This window comes from Entelurus aequoreus, linkage group LG11 (genome assembly GCF_033978785.1).
Source record: "Entelurus aequoreus isolate RoL-2023_Sb linkage group LG11, RoL_Eaeq_v1.1, whole genome shotgun sequence".
Classification (NCBI taxonomy): Eukaryota; Metazoa; Chordata; class Actinopteri; order Syngnathiformes; family Syngnathidae; genus Entelurus; species Entelurus aequoreus.
This window is the reverse complement of record NC_084741.1, coordinates 69,031,223-69,049,853: the sequence shown is the minus strand read 5'-3', so window position 1 is coordinate 69,049,853 and position 18,631 is coordinate 69,031,223. Positions and strand designations below refer to the sequence as shown.

Genomic DNA, 18,631 nt, shown 5'->3' with positions numbered 1-18,631 from the left:
ATCCGATGCGACACGCGCGGAGATGAAAGAAGGCGGAAATGATATGCGGCCAGGGCGCGACGCTCCGGGCGTGAAATGGAGGCGGCAAAGTACAAGTCAGGGAATCAGAGTGGCTCTCATTAGCTGGTTCACCCCCATCCTCCATTCCCTTTACCCCCTTCTGACAGAAAAGGGAAAAAATGCTCAAAGAAGCAAAAAAAATTCAGCACTAATTAGTTGAAATTAACCTCAGGACCAATATGAAGGCTAACACACACACGCAGGAAAAGAAGACCTATCCTTGGCCTCTTTCACACAGCGAGACTGCAAAATGACTGCATGACAACTGAAACCTAATACATTTATAATGTGCCGTATAAACACAAGGCTTCTTAACTAGTGGGTCACAGCCCTGAAGTGGATCGCTGATCTGTTTTGAGTAGGGGTGTAACGGTACGTGTATTTGTATTGAACCGTTTCGGTACGGGGGTTCCGGTTCGGAGGTGTACCGAACGAGTTTCCACACGGACATATTAAGTAGCGTAACGCACGTTGTGTAAACAATGCACACCGAGGCACAACACACGGCATGCTAGCAGCTAACGGGCTACGATAGACTGACCATACGTCCTCTTTTCACCAGACATGTCCTCTTTTGCGGAGCTGTCAGGGCGGAGTTTCTTAAATGCCTCAAATGTCCGTCATTTTGAGTTAGAGTTGCGTGTATTTTCAATGTACGTTCAGGGTTAAGAAGGGGTTGAAAACAAAACAAATTGTGCGCACAGCAGAATTCGTGAGGGAGGGGCAGAGACAGAGAGAGCGAGAGAGTTATGATAAACGCGCATGGGTCGCCAGGCTCTGCTTTTTATCCATAGATTTGTCAGATTAAATTTTTTATTATCTATAGCAGGGGTGTCAAAAGTGTGCCCCGGAGGCCATTTGCAGCCCACAGCTAATGTTTTAAAGGCCCACGGCACATTCTAAAAATACTATTAAAATAAACAAAAACATAACAAAAGTGAAATAAAAAAGCTTAAAGGTTAAATGTAATTTAGAAAAAGTTGCAATGTTGACTAATAAAACAAAGCTGTTTTTTTTTCTTTCAAACTGTCATTGCTCAAAACATAATATTGAATCAAAATAAATGTTATTATGAATTATTGACCTATCCAAGGTTCCGATTACTTCACATCAAATATTCCACTAAGTAAATATTTTTGGTGGAATATTTTGCAAATTTGGTAAATAAATAACCCAAAAATTTATATTTTGTTGTTTTCTTACTGTACCGAAACCGAGGTACGTACCGAACCAAAATTTTTGTGTACCGTTACACCCCTAGTTTTGAGTGGCTCGTTCAAATATGTGCATCATATTTTGAAAGTCAAGCAGCAAAAATGTGTATATTCCTGTATGTTGGGAGTAAACAGAGTGTCTGCCACAACTGTGTGCCCTTTCACACAGTAACACAGCATCCCAGGATCAGATCAGGTTGGATGTCTAAAAGGCAGAATATTGACAGAAAGTAAAGTCCCCTGTTTGGTGTTCAACAGAAGATTGTGTATTATTCCGCCTTTACCTTTTACACAGGACCCAGCGTAGGTGGGATTTTGCACCCAACTGCATGCCCTCTCACACAGAAATACACCTGTCCCATGATCAGATATCTTCAAAAAATGCAGTGACTTGATACCCCGTGCTGTGTCAGTAGCTCCTTTCACACAGAGTCCCCACACAATTACCACATCAGAGCCACATGTAAGATTTGCCGTTCAGTCGTCTTTGCCTTTTACACAGCAAAGGTTGGATATTGCCGTAACTATGAGCACTTTCACACGGCTACATCCCAGACACAAATTCTGCCTCCAACGGCAGTATAAAGTCAGGGAGCAACTTGCCCCGTTTTTGCCCCCGGGCCTTGAGTTTGACACCTGTGCTGTAGAGTTGCTCCTTCAGCATTAGACTGTTACACCCTCAGTGCAGGAAGGAGCGCTACCGCAGGTCTTTTCTACCCACAGCAATGTTTTACAATGCACTTATGTGATTACTGAGAGCTGCCTTTTTTCTTGCTGTGCAAGAATTAGGCTCAGTGTGCAATATACATGTTAAGAGTTTGTATTATAGTGCAATCGTTTTGTGCAATATATGGAGAAAAAAATGTCTTATGTATTTTTTGAAAATATGCACTACAACCACGTTTATGGGATGAATAAAAGTATATCCTATCCTATATTACCACAACTCTGTGTCCTTTCACACAGAAATACAACTGTGCTACAGTTAGATACCAAGTTCCTCCAAAACGTGGCGCGACTTAATACCACATCAGAGCCACGTGGAAGATTTGGCATTCATCAGTCTTTTCCTTTTACACAGAACCCAGCCAAGTTGGGATATTGTCACAACTGTCAGCACTGTCACAGAATAACATGACATCCAATCCATCTCTCATGGATCCATCCCGTCGTTATTGGCAGGGAACGACAACCATTCCGTGTCAGTAGCCTCTTTTACACAGAGATCCAGCACAATTGCCACATCAGAACCGTCTGGGGTTTTTTTTTTCTACACAGCACACAGCCAAATTGGGATATTGACATAATCTTTCCTTTTACACAAAAGCAGATACTAGCAAACAGATACTACCTCCAAAGGTAGTTTAATGTCAGGGAACAACTTGATACTCAATTGTGTGTTTATATTTCACACCTGGCAGGCCGCAACTGAGAATTTATCATTTATCTGCTTTTGCCTTTTACACAGAACTCTGGCAAAGGTGGCATATTGCCACAAATGTGAGCACTTTCAAAAAACAATGACATTTCACACTCTGAAAATTAGCTGCAAGATCGCGTCAGGAGCAGTGTTTGGAGTGATGACTATAAAGTACTAGTCGGATAGAAGCGGTTGTCGGCTTTGTGGAATAACCTGTCACACAGGCAGCGTCCCAACTCTGTTACAGCTCTGATAGTCGACAGTGCAGTGCAGTTTATACAGAACAGGCACAGAGCCAGGTTTTAAAGTCAGTGTGAAAGAGGCTTTTGACACCACTTAAAAAAAAACATGAGATCCCGCCATTATTGGCAGGTACTGTTCAGTCAGTAGCCTTTTTTACACAGAGATCCCGCACAATTGCCACATCAGAACCGTCACAGATCTGACAGTTTTTTTTTTGTTTTGTTTTTTGCACAGAACCCAGCTAAGTTGAGATGTTGCCACAATAGTATGCCCTTTTACACAGCAACATCGGAGAAACAGTTACTGCCTCCAGAGGCGGTTTATTGTCAGGGAGCGACTTAGTCCCCCATTGTGTGTCTCTAGCCTCTTTCACAGAGATCCGCAATAGAACTGTAACAGAGAATTTAACGTTCATTACGATTTTGCCTACTACACAGAACCCTAGCAAAGGTGGCATAATGTCACAAATGTGAGCACTTTCAAACAACTATAAAGTACTTGTCAGACAGAAACTGCAGCTGTGTAGAATAACCTTTCACACAGACAGCGTACCACCTCTGTTACCACTCTGATATATGACAAATTACCAGGCAGATTTTGTCCCCCTCATTCTGTGTCAGTGCTGTATATACAGAACAGCCACAAGGATAATAAGTGCAAAAAAAGCAGGCTTTTAAAGTCAGTGTGAAAGGGGCTTTTGACACCACTTCACACAAAAAAATGACATCCGTTCCATGTCAGTAGTCTATCAAACAGAGATTCCGCACAATTCCAACATAAGACCTGACATTTATCCACCTTTGTTTAGTTTTTTTTTTAACACAGAACCCAGCCAAATTGACATCTTCCAACAACAATAAGCCCTTTCACATAGCAACATCAGAGAAACAGATACTAACTCCAAAGGTGGTTTATTGTCAAGGAGCGACTCGGTCCCCCATTTTGTGTTCACAGAGATCTCACAACAGGCCCTAATCTGCTTTAACATTTTACACAGAACCCCAGCGAAGGCTGCTTATTGATAGACCATTTCACACAGACAGCATCCTACCTCTGTTAATGCTCAGATAGGCGACAAAATGCCAGGTAAACTTCATCTCTCCTATTCTGTGTCAATGCTGTTTATACAGAACAGCCACAAGGGAAAAGTGAAAGAAAAAAAGCTGGCATTTAAAGTCAGTGTGAAAGGGGCTTTTGACACCACTTCACACAAAAACATGACATCCGTTCCTTGTCAGTAGTCTCTTTCAAACAGATTCCGCACAATTGCAACATCAGATCTGGCATTTATCCACCTTTGCTTTGTTTTTACACAGAACCCAGCCAAATTGACATATTCCAACAATATGCCTTTTCACACAGAAACATCAACAGATACTAACTCCAAAGGTGGTTTATTGTCAGGAAACGACTTCGTCCCCCTTTTGTGTTCACAGAGATCTCACAAAAGGAGCTGTAACAGAGAATTTGGCCCTAATCTGCTTTAACATTCTACACAGAACCCCAGTGAAGGCTCTTTTTGATAGACCCTTTCACACTGGCAGCATCCTCCCTCTGTTAATGCTCTGATAGGCGACAAAATGCCAGGTAAACTTAATCTCTCCTATTCTGTGTGAGTGCTGTTTATACAGAAGAGTCACAAGGGAAAAGTGCAAAAAAAACAAAAAAAAGCCGGCATTTAAAGTCAGTGTGAAAAGGGCTTTTGACACCACTTCACACAAAAACATGACATCCGTTTCATGTCAGTAGTCTCTTTCAAACAGGGATCCTGCACAATTGCAACATCAGATCTGCCATTTATCCACCTTTGTTTGTTTTTTAAACAGAACCAAGCCAAATTGACATCTTCCAACAACAATATGCCCTTTCACACAGCAACATCGGAGAAACTCCAAAGGTGGTTTATTGTCTGGTAGCGACTTGGTCCCCCATTTTGTGTTCACAGAGATCTCATATCAGAGCTGTAACAGAGAATTTGGCCCTAATCTGCTTTAACATTTTACGCAGAACCCCAGTGAAGGCTGCTTTTTGATAGACCCTTTCACACTGGCAGCATCCTCCCTCTGTTAATGCTCTGATAGGCGACAAAATGCCAGGTAAACTTCATCTCTCCTATTCTGTGTGAGTGCTGGTTATACAGAAGAGTCACAAGGGAAAAGTGCAAAAAAAACAAAAAAAAGCCGTCATTTAAAGTCAGTGTGAAGAGGGCTTTTGACATCACTTCACACAAAAACATGACATCCGTTCCATGTCAGTAGTCTCTTTCAAACAGGGATCCTGCACAATTGCAACATCAGATCTGCCATTTATCCACCTTTGTTTGTTTTTTAAACAGAACCAAGCCAAATTGACATCTTCCAACAACAATATGCCCTTTCATAAAACAACAATAGAAGAAACAAATACTAACTCCAAAGGTGGTTTATTGTCTGGTAGCGACTTGGTCCCCCATTTTGTGTTCAGAGAGATCTCATATCAGAGCTGTAACAGAGAATTTGGCCCTAAACTGCTTTAACATTTTACACAGAACCCCACACAGGCAGCATCCTACCTCTGTTAATGCTCTGATAGGCGGCAAAATGCCAGGTAAACTTCATCTCTCCTATTCTGTGTGAGTGCTGTTTATACAGAAGAGTCAAAAGGGAAAAGTTTTTTTTTTAAATGCTTTTAAGCTGGCATTTAAAGTCAGTGTGAAAGGGGCTTTCGACACCATCCTGATGTGCATGTTAGCTTGGCTGTGAGATCACGATCTTTGAAACACACACACACACACACACTGCATATGCTTAAATAGCCCAGAGCAAAGGAAGCGCAGGAAAGCAAATATGCTGCCAAAGACGTCAGGAAAAAAAAAAACACGCTGCAGACAAAAGCAATGATTGGGAGCGCTTGATTCACGTCACACACACACACACACACCCACACACACACACACACACACACACACACACACACTAAAAGAAGACAGAAGACGAGAAGTGAGAAGGTTGGACTTACAGAAGGAGTCAGGAACAGTCGGGAGCGCTCCTAGCTTCAGCCAAGGCCTGAAAGCTTCATGGCGTTACGGGAGGGGTGGGGATGCGGGGGGGCACTGAAGAAACCTCTGCTGTTTATCGTCTGACGGAAACAAAAATAATCCCTTTCCTTTTTGTGTCCTCCTTTTCTTGTTCTCCCGAAAAGCAATCACCTTGCCGGCTGAGAGACAAACGAGTAAACGTGGTGCAGATGCAGACGAAAAAGAGGATTTTCACACACCTGTTTTAGGAGTGCAAAAAGCAGGCCAGGGCAACAAAACAGGGCCGTCTCCGATTCTTGCGCCTCGATCCCCTCTCTCCCCTTCCACGTTTGTCCCTTTCCGCTCTCTCTCCTTCCCTCAGATGTCGTCGGGAATGACAATGAGTCGCATGCTGTCTGCTGCTCCTGGCTCCGCGCCCTGACGCGTGGAAAAAAAGACTTGTCTGTCCGCCTGTGGGTTTACTCAGTCATATTTCCTGCAGACCCAAAAGAGACAGTCCAGGCAGGTGGTGATGGTGGGAAGTTTAAAACCTGAGTACCTGCAGACAATCCCTCCTCGGCCCACTGCACTCCAATACAGCACTGATGGGCTTTATAAAAAGGCTTTTAAACAACCCTTGTTAATTCTCTCTCTCTCGCTCTCTCACTCGACTACCTGTTGGCTCGTTATCTCTTCTGGACAGTCTTATTCCTCCATCTCTGCTTAAAAAAAAAAAAATAATAGTGGGAGAAAATTGTTCTTTATAAAAATTTGCTCTCCTTCTCCTGACTTGACAAGCAAATCAGGACAAAGTCTTGTTTTTCCCCGGGGAGGAGGTTTTCAATTACTTCTCGCCTGGAAGGGTACGCCCGACGAACGTTGCAATCTCAACAGGATATCCGGGGGATGGTTCCGGACGTGTCTGAAAGTGCCATCCCGTCGCTGGGGCATCGCGGCAGCCTATTTTGTTTCTGATGGGCCCACAGACAAGCTGAATCATCTGCTCTGCGGCTTGGATGGCGGCGAATGGACTCCTACCAGGCCTGGTCCAGTTTGTCCAAAGCAGCTCGACCGGTGCGCTTGTAAAGAAGGGTTGTTACCGGTTAGCCGTCCGCCAAAGACGTCACATCTAGGAGATGGAGAAAGAATGTATGAAAGGTTAGCATGCTGACATTTGTGTCACTCCGCTTCATCACACGTGTCACTCTGCTCGTCGTCACACTCCTGCCTGTCTGCTCTGTCCTTGTCACTCCCACCCTCCTAAGCACCGTACTCACTCTGCAATTTTCTCAATTTTAACTTCTCATTTTGACCCCGTCACATCCTCCTCCAATTCTCTGAGAGTTCTACATTCACACCTGATAATTACACTTTCTATTATTTCTCAAATAGCTGTCTATCATTCTCTAAGCGTGTTCTCGACAAGCGATGGTGCAGAATGAGACCTCTCACACGTTTCAGTCACCATTTTATGTTTTGTTAGCTGGCATAACTGAGGTACCACTAGTGTTCAAATGTGGCATAATAACAAATTAATTTATCATTTTTGTGGAAACTATTCCCCGACTAGGGATTGATTGATTGATTGAAACTTTTATTAGTAGATTGCACAGTTCAGTACATATTTCATACAATTGACCACTAAATGGTAACACCCGAATAAGTTTTTCAACTTGTTTAAGTCGGGGTCCACGTAAATCAATTCATGGTAATGGATGGGTACAGAATTTGGTACATTTATAGGCACTGACCATATTCAGAACAAAATGTTGCCATATTTTGATAACTTTGTTGCTTGTGACTTCACATTAGGGTGCAGACAAAACAATGGCTTAAACACACGGCAAGTAAACAATCACTGAAGCACCATTTAGAGCAGGCCTGGGCAATTATTTTGACTTGTGGGGCCAAATTTAGAGAAAAAAATGTGTCTGGGGGCCGGTATATCTATTTTAAGGAACACTTATACAAAACCTCACAATAATGTCTGATTGAATGCTAAAAAAGGTTATGATAGACCGCCTTAAAAAACAGAATGGAATTTGACATTTTTTTACTGAATGAGACACCCAGAATGTACATGAAAATAAAGATAGTGGGATTTACAATATTAACTATGAAGGATAAAACACTGAATATCGACAATATATGAACGTCACACCCCCTCTTGATCGACATATTTTACAATCAAGCGAAACGCAACAAAAATGCAACAAACAGCGAAATATGAACGCAAAGGGTAAAAATAAACCCACCTACAATCTGATATATCACTAAGCTTAAGAACTTTGTCATAAAAATCTCCGTCCGCGTCTGTCCCTGACACCCACATTTCAGGCTGGCTGCTCTGGAAACAGTCTGTAGAAACGCTCCGCACCCACACTGCTTGGTAGGGATGATACTCGAAACCGGTTTTCCCGGTTGTTTGATAAGAAATGAACCGAGTCCTCGGACTCGAATCCCTTTTTGAGAACCAGTACCCGTTATCGAGACCACTATAGTAAATAAAAAGAGTTGGTTCTTTATTCGAATCCCTCGGAACGAATCCCGTCCCGACCAGAAATGCTCCGTGGGACATCACAAGAAATGACGTCACGTAGCTCAGTCATTAGGCGCAGATAGCGAAAGCAGGAAAAAAATGGACGGGAAAAAGCGCTCCAAGGTGTAATAAAGTTCAAAACAAAAGGTATAATCCAATGAATAACTTTACTGAGAGATTTGAGCAGGGTACAAACACATAACGAACACTTTTACGACCAACCGGAAACATAGCAACCAGGCTAGCAACGCACCTCCTTTACGGAAGCTGTCGCAACGTTCTTAAAGCAACCGCAGCACATACATATATATACAACACGTCTCCCTTTTTTAACTTTTGTTTTTCTTTACTTGTAAACGTTACAAAATCACACTGTATATCTGTTGTCTGTCTAATTATAAATAATGCAGACGAGGCGTGTTGGCTGAGTTCTTGACGTTTACTTACACAGCGTGCTCATAACCTCATTCTTAGCTGCCCGGTGACGATATGTAACACTTTTCGGGGCTACCGCGCATGCTCGTCACTCCCGTTGCATGCTGGGTAGTGTAGTTGTTATATTCTCTAGCTCATAACATCTTTCCCCCTATATACAGAAATGTTAACTCAATAAAGTGTATTTCTTTTTTTAGCTTTAACTTTTCATTTTTTAGCATGGTAACCACATTTGCAAAGAACCTTTCTCTTCATAGAATTGTCTTTCAATAAAGAAATAAAGTGCAAAAATGTCAAAGCATCATAACAAACAGTTATGTCAAATAGCAGCAGAATTGCACTTTTTGGAGGGCTGTATTATTTTCAGTTTTGTGCCCAAGGGACTGATTTTATTTAACACCATATTATTATTTATACACCTATAGTGATCACAGAGACAGGTTGTTTTTGTGTTACTGTATATATTTGTTTTTCTGAAAAATCCCACTTAATATACTTTGGGTAACAACAGTTAATATTTATTTATTTTATTTTATTTTTTTAGGGGGGTAAAAGTCAATATTTATTTATTTATTAGATTAAATTGTTTTCTTATATAATAAAAGTGAGCTTTTGTTAAACCAAATATTGTGTGTTTTTTTCCATATACAACAACCTATCTGGACTCGATAAGAGAATCGATAAGGAATCGGTTCGATAAGAGGATTCGATAATAGGCTCGAACTCGATAATTTCTTATCAAACATCATCCCTACTGCTTGGTGCCTCATGACGTAGATTACCATAATAAGACTACCATAGTAACTAGTATATCATGCAAAAGCGCAGATTCCAACCATTGAAATACTTTGTATAGTTCAAGACTTACGGTCATTTGAAAACATCACTGCACATCATAATGGCAGCTACACTTTCCATCTTAAAGATCTAAAAAAAAATATTTGGGAATGTGCGGTGGGCCAGACTGAAAAGCTTAACGGGCCTTAATTTGTCCAGGTCTGATTTAGAGTGGACTCAGCCAAACTGCCTCTAGATAACATTGCAATTTTCATGCCAACAAAGCAGGTATGCTTGATAGAAACCACTTTTTGTAAATGCGCTAGCTTGGCTTTGTCATACAGATGCTATTGATTAGCACGGGGGTCAGTTCTAGAGCCGCATGCACATTTTTTTAGCGCCGCCCTAGTGGCTCCCTGGATCTTTCAGAGATGTGTGAAAATGGAAAAAGATGAAGAAAAATATATATTTTTTGTTTTACTATATTTCATATAGGAGAACAAACATTACACAAACCTTCCTAATTGGTAGAAATCCCACTGTTCATGTTATACATGCTTCACTGATGAGTATTTGGCAAGCACCGTTTTGTCCTATTTCCAGCAACCCTTGAACTCATGGTATTTTGTTTACATGTACATTGTTCTCTGATACTGCCACAGAAATATGCGTTTTATGCCACTCCTTTGTCTCATTTTGCCCACCAAATGTTTTATGCTGTGCGTGAATGCACAAAAGGTGAGCTTTGTTGATTGTATTGATTTGCTGGAGTGCTAATCAGGCATATTTGGTCAATCCATGACTGCAAGCTAATCGATGCTAACATGCTATTTAAGCTAGCTGCGTGTACATATTGCACCATCATGCCTCGTTTGTAGGTATATTTGAGCTCATTTAATTTCCTTTACCTATGTCCTCTACGTATTTAATTTATATTTGCATGTCTCATGACACATTATCTGTATGTAATATTGGCTGCATTTCTCATAGTTGTGTGCCATGTTGTTCCAGACCACAGCAAACGTTACCCACCTTGCAAAGATTGTAATAAATCAATTAGAAGAAGACAGCCTGTCGTTTCCTTAAACTTGGACACACACATTCTAAGCCAGTAATTTCCAGAAGTTATCTCATCCTGTCAGAAGCCTCTATTTTTACTAATGTTTTCCAACGTTGGAAAAATGTGTAGAATAAAAATGTAAATACATTTCTGTCAGCAAAGATTTGCGTCAGCCTTTGATAGTAGGCTAATATAGCTAATATAGACACTTACATCATGTGGTGCCTTCATTATAACACTTATATAAGACTTTTAAAGTCATTTTGATAGTAGGCTAATATAGACACATAATGTGTTGCCTTCATTGTAACACTTATAAGGCTTTTAAATTGACAGGTTTTTGTATTTTTGGTCCAACATGGCGCTTTCAACATTTTGGGTTGCCGACCTCTGGATTAGCATGAGCGATTTTACATGCCGATTTAAACGCCTCCGAATTTGATAATGAAACTACAACTAAGATGTACGTTATTTAAACAGCTATAGTACGATATAAACACTTTGTACGGCTCAAAAAAGACAAAACCGGCACAATCAGCTTCATGGCAGTGTACAGCTCTGGCAATGGGTACATTCGCACCCACCTGCACAAATGTACTTCAAAATGTAACAATCAAAATAAATATGACTTTTTTTTGTTTACTAGGGCATGCGTATATAATATGCATTAGTTTGACCATTTAAAATCAACGATAATAAAAAGGAGATGCTTGGCAATAGCATAAAAATGCCCCAAAAACTTGGAAAAACGCGATTCATAGCGTTACTTTTTGGTGTAACCATCATGAGCGTTCTGTCCAGGTATATTTATTTTATATTTTGATAAATCATCATATTTATGTATTACTAAATTGAAATAAGTATTGATCAATCTTTAAGCTGTGTGTATTTGATTTCAATTTGCTTTTGACATCTTATTTAGAATTGTAGTTTAAATTTTTACAACCTTGTGTTGCGCTCATGATGGCGTAACCAAACTAGATTTCATTTAATTATCTTATTTTGAATATTTATTCCCTTTTTTACATTTAGTATATTTAAATATGCATTTACAAACATTGAATACATTTGAAATATCAATAAATGCAATTGCCTTCATCTTATAGGGTAATGTTTAGTTACACCAAGTCATGAGCGTAACACTAAGCTTCATCACTTTGACTTGTAATATCTCTAATTCTGGTGGTGTTTTATGCTGTTTTCTTTTTGGAACATGTACTATACATATAATACAATAAAGTCCCATATAAAATTATGTTCCTAGCAATACTTTAATTTTGCCTTTGAAAGTAACACTCCAATGTCCATTAGTGGAGCTGTACACGGCAATGACTAATTCCTATCGAGGCAACACACTGTTGCTGGGTTGCACATGACGTCATGTCCACTTTGCTCCGCTCCGGTGTGATCCACTTGATGATCAACAAGCTTGAGTCTAGCGTTAAATTAAGTGAGAATCCTTTCTAAATGAAGTTTGAACCGAAAATGCCGCTCTGCTGTGCTGTTCCAAGCATTCAAGTTGAGAGATAGGAAAGAGCTTCTAATAGAGTCCCGACAGAAGTGGTTCATAAAAAGTCAGGAATAAAGTCAGGGAAATTACGAAAGTGCATCGAGGGAAATGGCTCGGAAAAATATCACTTTCATCATCTTGTGGAATATAGTTGGATCATGCTCGTGTCTGCAGAGATAACTTAGTTAAAGATTTGCTTCAACATTTCACTTTCTGTGATGCAATCGAGTTTATTCTCTACTATATTAGTAGTGTTTGAGAGCAGAACTAAACGTAAAGAAATTACAATAGATCGCATTAGTTTGTGTTCTTTTGTGCGTGCTATGCCTAAATATAACGACAAAGACCTGGTTGTGGACAAACTAACGTCATGTTAAGTCCTAGTAATAAATGTTGTGATTGGTAGTCCAATCCACCGTATTTTCACTGTCTATTTTTATAACAGAAACCAAAAGCTTAGTGGTTGTCGTGCAGGAAGGCCAAGTGCTTTATTCGACATGGATGACCACATTATAGCGTCTTTCGTTATATTCCATAGCATCAAGAAAATATCCTTAATAGCAGGGGTGTAACGGTACGTGTATTTTTATTGAATCATTTCGGTACGGGGGTTCCGGTTCGGTTCGGAGGTGTACCGAACGAGTTTCCACACGGACATATTAAGTAGCGTAACGCACGTTGTGTAAACAATGCACACCGAGGCACAACACACGGCATGCTAGCAGCTAACGGGCTACGATAGACTGACCATACGTCCTCTTTTGCGGAGCTGTCAGGGCGGAGTTTCTTAAATGCCTCAAATGTCCGGCATTTTGAGTTAGGGTTGCGTGTATTTTCAACGTACGTTCAGGGTTAAGAAGGGGTTAAAAACAAAACAAATTGTGCGCACAGCAGCATTGGTGAGGGAGGGGCAGAGACAGAGAGAGCGAGAGAGTTATGATAAACGCGCATGCGTCGCCAGGCTCTGCTTTTTATCCATAGATTTATCAGATTTAATTTTGTATTATCTATAGCAGGGGTGTCAAAAGTGTGCCCCGGAGGCCATTTAATAATAATAATAATACCTGGGATTTATATAGCGCTTTTCTAAGTACCCAAAGTCGCTTTTACATGTTAAAAACCCATCATTCATTCACACCTGGTGGTGGTAAGCTACTTTCGTAGCCACAGCTGCCCTGGGGTAGACTGACGGCATTTCCGGGCCACAGCCAATGTTTTAAAGGCCCACGGCACATTCTAAAAATACAATTAAAATAAACAAAAACATAACAAAAGTGAAATAAAAAAAGCTTAAAGGTTAAATTCCTTGCCCGTATGTGGGCTCTGTACCGAGGATGTCGTTGTGGCTTGTACAGCCCTTTGAGACACTTGTGATTTAGGGCTATATAAATAAACATTGATTGATTGATTGATTGAAATGTAATTTAGAAAAAGTTGCAATGTTGACTAATAAAACAAAGCTGTTTTTTTTTCTTTCAAACTGTCCATTGCTCAAAACATAATATTGAATCAAAATCAATACTATGAATTATTGACCTATCCAAGGTTCCGATTACTTCACATCAAATATTCCACTAAGAAAAATATTTTTGGTGGAAGATTTTTCAAATTTGGTAAATAACCCAAAAATTTACAGTAAATTTTGTTGTTTTCTTATTGTACCGAAAATGAACCGAACCGTGACCTCTAAACCGAGGTACGTACCGAACCAAAATTGTTGTGTACCGTTACACCCCTACTTAATAGTATCACATAAACTAGATCAGTGATTCTCAAACTGTGGATTAGACTTAGACAAACTTTATTGAACCACAAAGGAAATTGTTCCACACAGTAGCTCAGTTACAAAGGATGGAAAGGATAAGGATGGAAAGGATAATGCACACAAGGGCACAAAAAGAGGTTGAAAACTAAAAAGGTATAAAGTAGACTAAAAATGTACCATTGTAGCAATAAATCACAAGTGTCTCAGAGGGCTGCACACGCCACAAAGCCAAATAATTGCTTGATTAAAGTATAGTGTTTTGTTTTTTTTCTCTTTTCAATTCTATATTTGTCTATATCCAAACACAGTGTCACTGATCAAACTGTGTATATTACAGTGGCCAAAAATATTAAATATACTTGGTAAATAAAACCTCTGCCTTGTTTTTGATGAATACTTAGGCCTACTACGCCACAAATGTTGGTCATTATAGTGGTACTTGGAGAGCCAAGTTTTTTCAGGGGTAGTACTTGGTGAAAACATTTTTGACAACCACCAAACTAGATCCCTCGTAGGCTCAACAGCATACAGAATCTTGAGTCTGATAAATATTGTTGGAAAGCAAATTATGGAAATCTAGCTAAACAATGAGACAAAATATGAACTTCACACCATTAAAACTGCGGACATGAAATGTAGATGAATATTTCTACCATGAAATGAACTGCAAATACTAATCTTTTTCTTTTTCTCATTAGCGTCACGATCACAGCAGCACGACACTCGTTATGTCAATCAAATACGTTACTTAGCGATGCACGAATAAGTCCAACATTGCCTTTTTACGGATTATTGCTTAATTTGTGAGCCGCTCAGATGTTAAAACATGATGTGCCTCCAATCTTTTCATCCTTACAGGTGTCAGGGAAGTTAGGTCAAGGCAAGCAGTGACGTCTATTTCGGTGATGATTAATAGTTTTAATATTTTGGAAATAATTTTTCTTAAGGAGTGTTAGACTCCACTCGATTTAAAATATTTTTTCATGACACCTTATACATTTGCCTCTAAACCTTTCAAAAAATGCCCAAAATGTGCACTGATGCAGGTAAATAAACAGTAGCCTATGGGACTCTAGACTACCACCTGAAACCTTAAACTTTAATATGATCCAATCATGCCAATTATACTACAATATACTGTATTGTAAAACTATTTTTGTGAGATAAAAACAAATAGTTAAATATATGCTTGTCACCTTTATTCATGATTTTAAAGCAAGTTATACATAAAAAAATCTTAATCAAATGCATATGAATTTCGATTAATCACGATTAATCACAGGTTATTACTCAAATGCATACTGTAAATACATTTTTTAAAAGCAGCCCTCTGAAAGCAGCCATTATTATGTATATACTCTGATGATTAACTTGTGTGATGACTGTATTATGCTGATAGTATATATTTGTACCACAAACTGATTTACGTGGACCCCGACTTAAACAAGTTGAAATACTTATTCAGGTGTTACCATTTAGTGGTCAATTGTACGGAATATGTGCTGTACTGTGCAATCTACTAATAACAGTCTCAATCAATCAATCAAAATTCAATCAAATTTCAATGCTGCAGCAACAGAGATACAGTCTATAGGTCCCTAAGATATATAAATATCGAATGTATTCATACATTGTTTATGTAGGATATATACGCATGTAAATATAACCTAATCATATTGTTTCTTCAACTTAAAAATAGCTGACCATTTTTCTCTGGGATTATATTCCCAGTTTTGATCTCGGACATCTGATCACGTATAGCATATAATAATATTCTATTACTGTTAAGCAAACTATGAATAATAAAACATGCCAAAACATGTGTCCTTTATCATAGCTACACGTATGACAAAAAAAACGTGTGAAAATCAGTGGTATTCAGTGAGGTAAAATGAATTAAATGCGCTGACAGTTAATTGCTCCTGCCAAATGAATTGCACTGAGTGGAGCAGCTCACCACTCCAAGATGGCGGCCCCGCGTCTCGTCAGCGCTCCCCAACGGCAATTCGAGATCTCGCGAGAGGAGCCCCCGACTCGCAACACGCCATATCGTGACGAGGCTTTCTCCGCTATATTTGGTGTCGCCCACTAATTACAAGACAGGTGCGGTGGACGCCGACGTGGCACATTCGCCTGTGCTTTTACGTTTTTAAATATTTTTCATAGGTTTTCAGAATCAGAATAGTTTTATTGCCATTGTTTGAGAACGGGTTCACAAACTGGGAATTTTTCATTGGTACAATCGTGCAACGTAAAACACAACACAGAATAGGTCATAAAAATGAGCTGTAACTGATGTAACAAAAGTATCCGTTTTTTTGAAAGTTTTGCTTTTAATATCACCGTATTAACTTCAATACTGAACTAATACAGCTCTTACTGTCATATTTGTTGTTTTAGGAACAGAAAATGTGCAATTTTGAAGCAAAGTTTTATCAGGCATGAATTCACTGTTACTAAAAGTGCGATATACCACATTTCCCATTGTGTATGTATGCTTGCTTACCTCGCACTCCAACCTTTACTTTCCATCATTTTCTTCGACGCGGTACAAATGCGTCCCTCTTTTTTGAGAAGTGGAGCACAACAGGCCATGTTAGTCTTCAATTAGAAGAAATGACTCAGCAGCGTCTCTAAATTGTTTCCCAACATGGCGCCGTGTAGTCACGTGGGGGCTTTTGACCAATCATGAGGAGATTGTCCGTACTCTCTGCTGTAGCCTGTACTCTGTTGCCATCTAGTGTCTTAAAATTGCAACTGCGTGCAAAGTCTACTATATACATACAGTATATACTTGCAAATGAGACTCAGAAGTAGGGTACCCTACTTCTGAGTCTCATTTGCAAGTATACTAATACCGGTATACTGTGCAACGTTGCACGATATACCGGTATTAGTATAGTACCGCAATACTAATTAATAGTATTCAGTATTTACTATACCGCCTCTAAAAAGTACCCCCAAACATAGTTCACTACACACCGTAGCCCACCGAATGTAAACAAACGCCATGGGTGGATCTACACCTAACATCCACTGTAATCATACCAAGTACAACAGTGTATCTATTCGATACTACTATGATTACATCGATATTTTTTAGAATCACAAAATCTTTTTTCGTTTTTTTCAAGTTCAAATTATGTTTATAAATTCAGGAAATACGTCCCTGGACACATGAGGACTTTGAATATGACCAAATTACTTGGTATCAGATTGGTAACCAAATTTGGCGGTATCATCCAAATGTGAAGTATCAAACAACTGAAAAATAAGTGATTATTACATTTTAACAGAAGTGTAGATGTTGACAAAGAAAGTAAGCAGATATTAACAGTAAATGAACAAATAGATTAATAATTCATTTTCTACCACTTGTCCTTAAACCAGTGGTTCTTAACCTTGTTGGAGGTACCGAACCCCACCAGTTTCATATGCGCATTCACCGAACCCTACTTTAGTGAAAAATACAATGTTTTTTTCTTAATTTAATCTTAATTTGTAAATATTAATCATGAAATGATGTTATTATATTAAAGAAATACTAATAAAGATATATTTTACAAACAGAAAGTTACAGGAATGTACCAATGATCCCATGTTTACATCTCATTGTGCAACATGTGAATGTTTTAGTGGGAACTAAATGCGATATCTGAAAGGGGTACAAATTATTTCCAAAGCAGGACCCCCACCCAGACATGCAATACTAGTACACAGCTCATGAAAAACAATATTTTTTGTTATTGTCATTGTAAGTGGGCCAAAACACTTATATTAGAAAATAATCTCTTGGATTATAATGACTATAATGATTATAATAATAAAACATTTAACTTGTTATGTAGTCAGGTTTGGGACTGGTGTGCTGCTGGTGTGGCCACAGTGCATGTGCACGTCTGACGTCGCTCACATGTGCTCCACTGAATGCTCAAGGAGTTTTTGCGTTTGCTCAAGCATATGGAAAATTAGAGGGAACGTTGTTTGGGGGTATACATAATACGCCGATAGAGAGGTTTTTATTTACACGATGAGTCGGGTGTGTCTTGACCTCCGCGGCGGAGGCTCCGTCGAACCCCTGAGGCCGACTCACCGAACCCCTAGGGTTCGATCGAACCCAGGTTAAGAACCAGTGCCTTAAACGTTTTGACAAAATAATAGAATGGAAAATGACACAATATGTTACTGCATACATCAACAGACTAATTAGGAGCCTTTGTTTGTTTACTTACTAATAAAAGACAAGTTGTCTTGTATGTTCACTATTTTATTTAAGGACAAGCTTGCAATAGGAAACATATGTTTAATGTACAGTAAGATTTTTTGTTAAAACAAAGCCAATAATGCAATTTTTTGTGGTACCCTTTATTTAGAGAAGTATCGAAAAGTACAGAAAAGTATATCAAAGTACCAAAATATTGGTATCAGGACAACACTACTCAGAAGTGTAAGAAAACACGATATAACAACTGGACAGCATTATAATCAGGTCGTTTTTAAAAGTTACATAAAAATGAGATTTTGTTATGGGTGAGGGCGGACCTACGTCACTTCCGCCTACCAATCCCCTAGCAACCGGGAATTCGTTGAAAACAAACCAGCTCACAGCGAAC

General features: G+C 39.3%; 1 protein-coding gene across 1 annotated transcript in view; it reads right to left on the bottom strand.

Moving 5' to 3' along the window:
- Nucleotides 1-16,662, bottom strand: part of grik5 (glutamate receptor, ionotropic, kainate 5) — a 459,142-nt gene extending 442,480 nt beyond the window's left edge. The window contains exons 1-2 of the mRNA XM_062063911.1: nucleotides 16,525-16,662; nucleotides 5,935-7,061 (exon numbers count right to left, since the gene is read on the bottom strand). The gene's annotated coding sequence lies outside the window, so the exon portion shown is untranslated. The remainder of the gene's footprint in view (nucleotides 1-5,934; nucleotides 7,062-16,524) is intronic.
- Nucleotides 16,663-18,631: the final 1,969 nt, after the last annotated feature.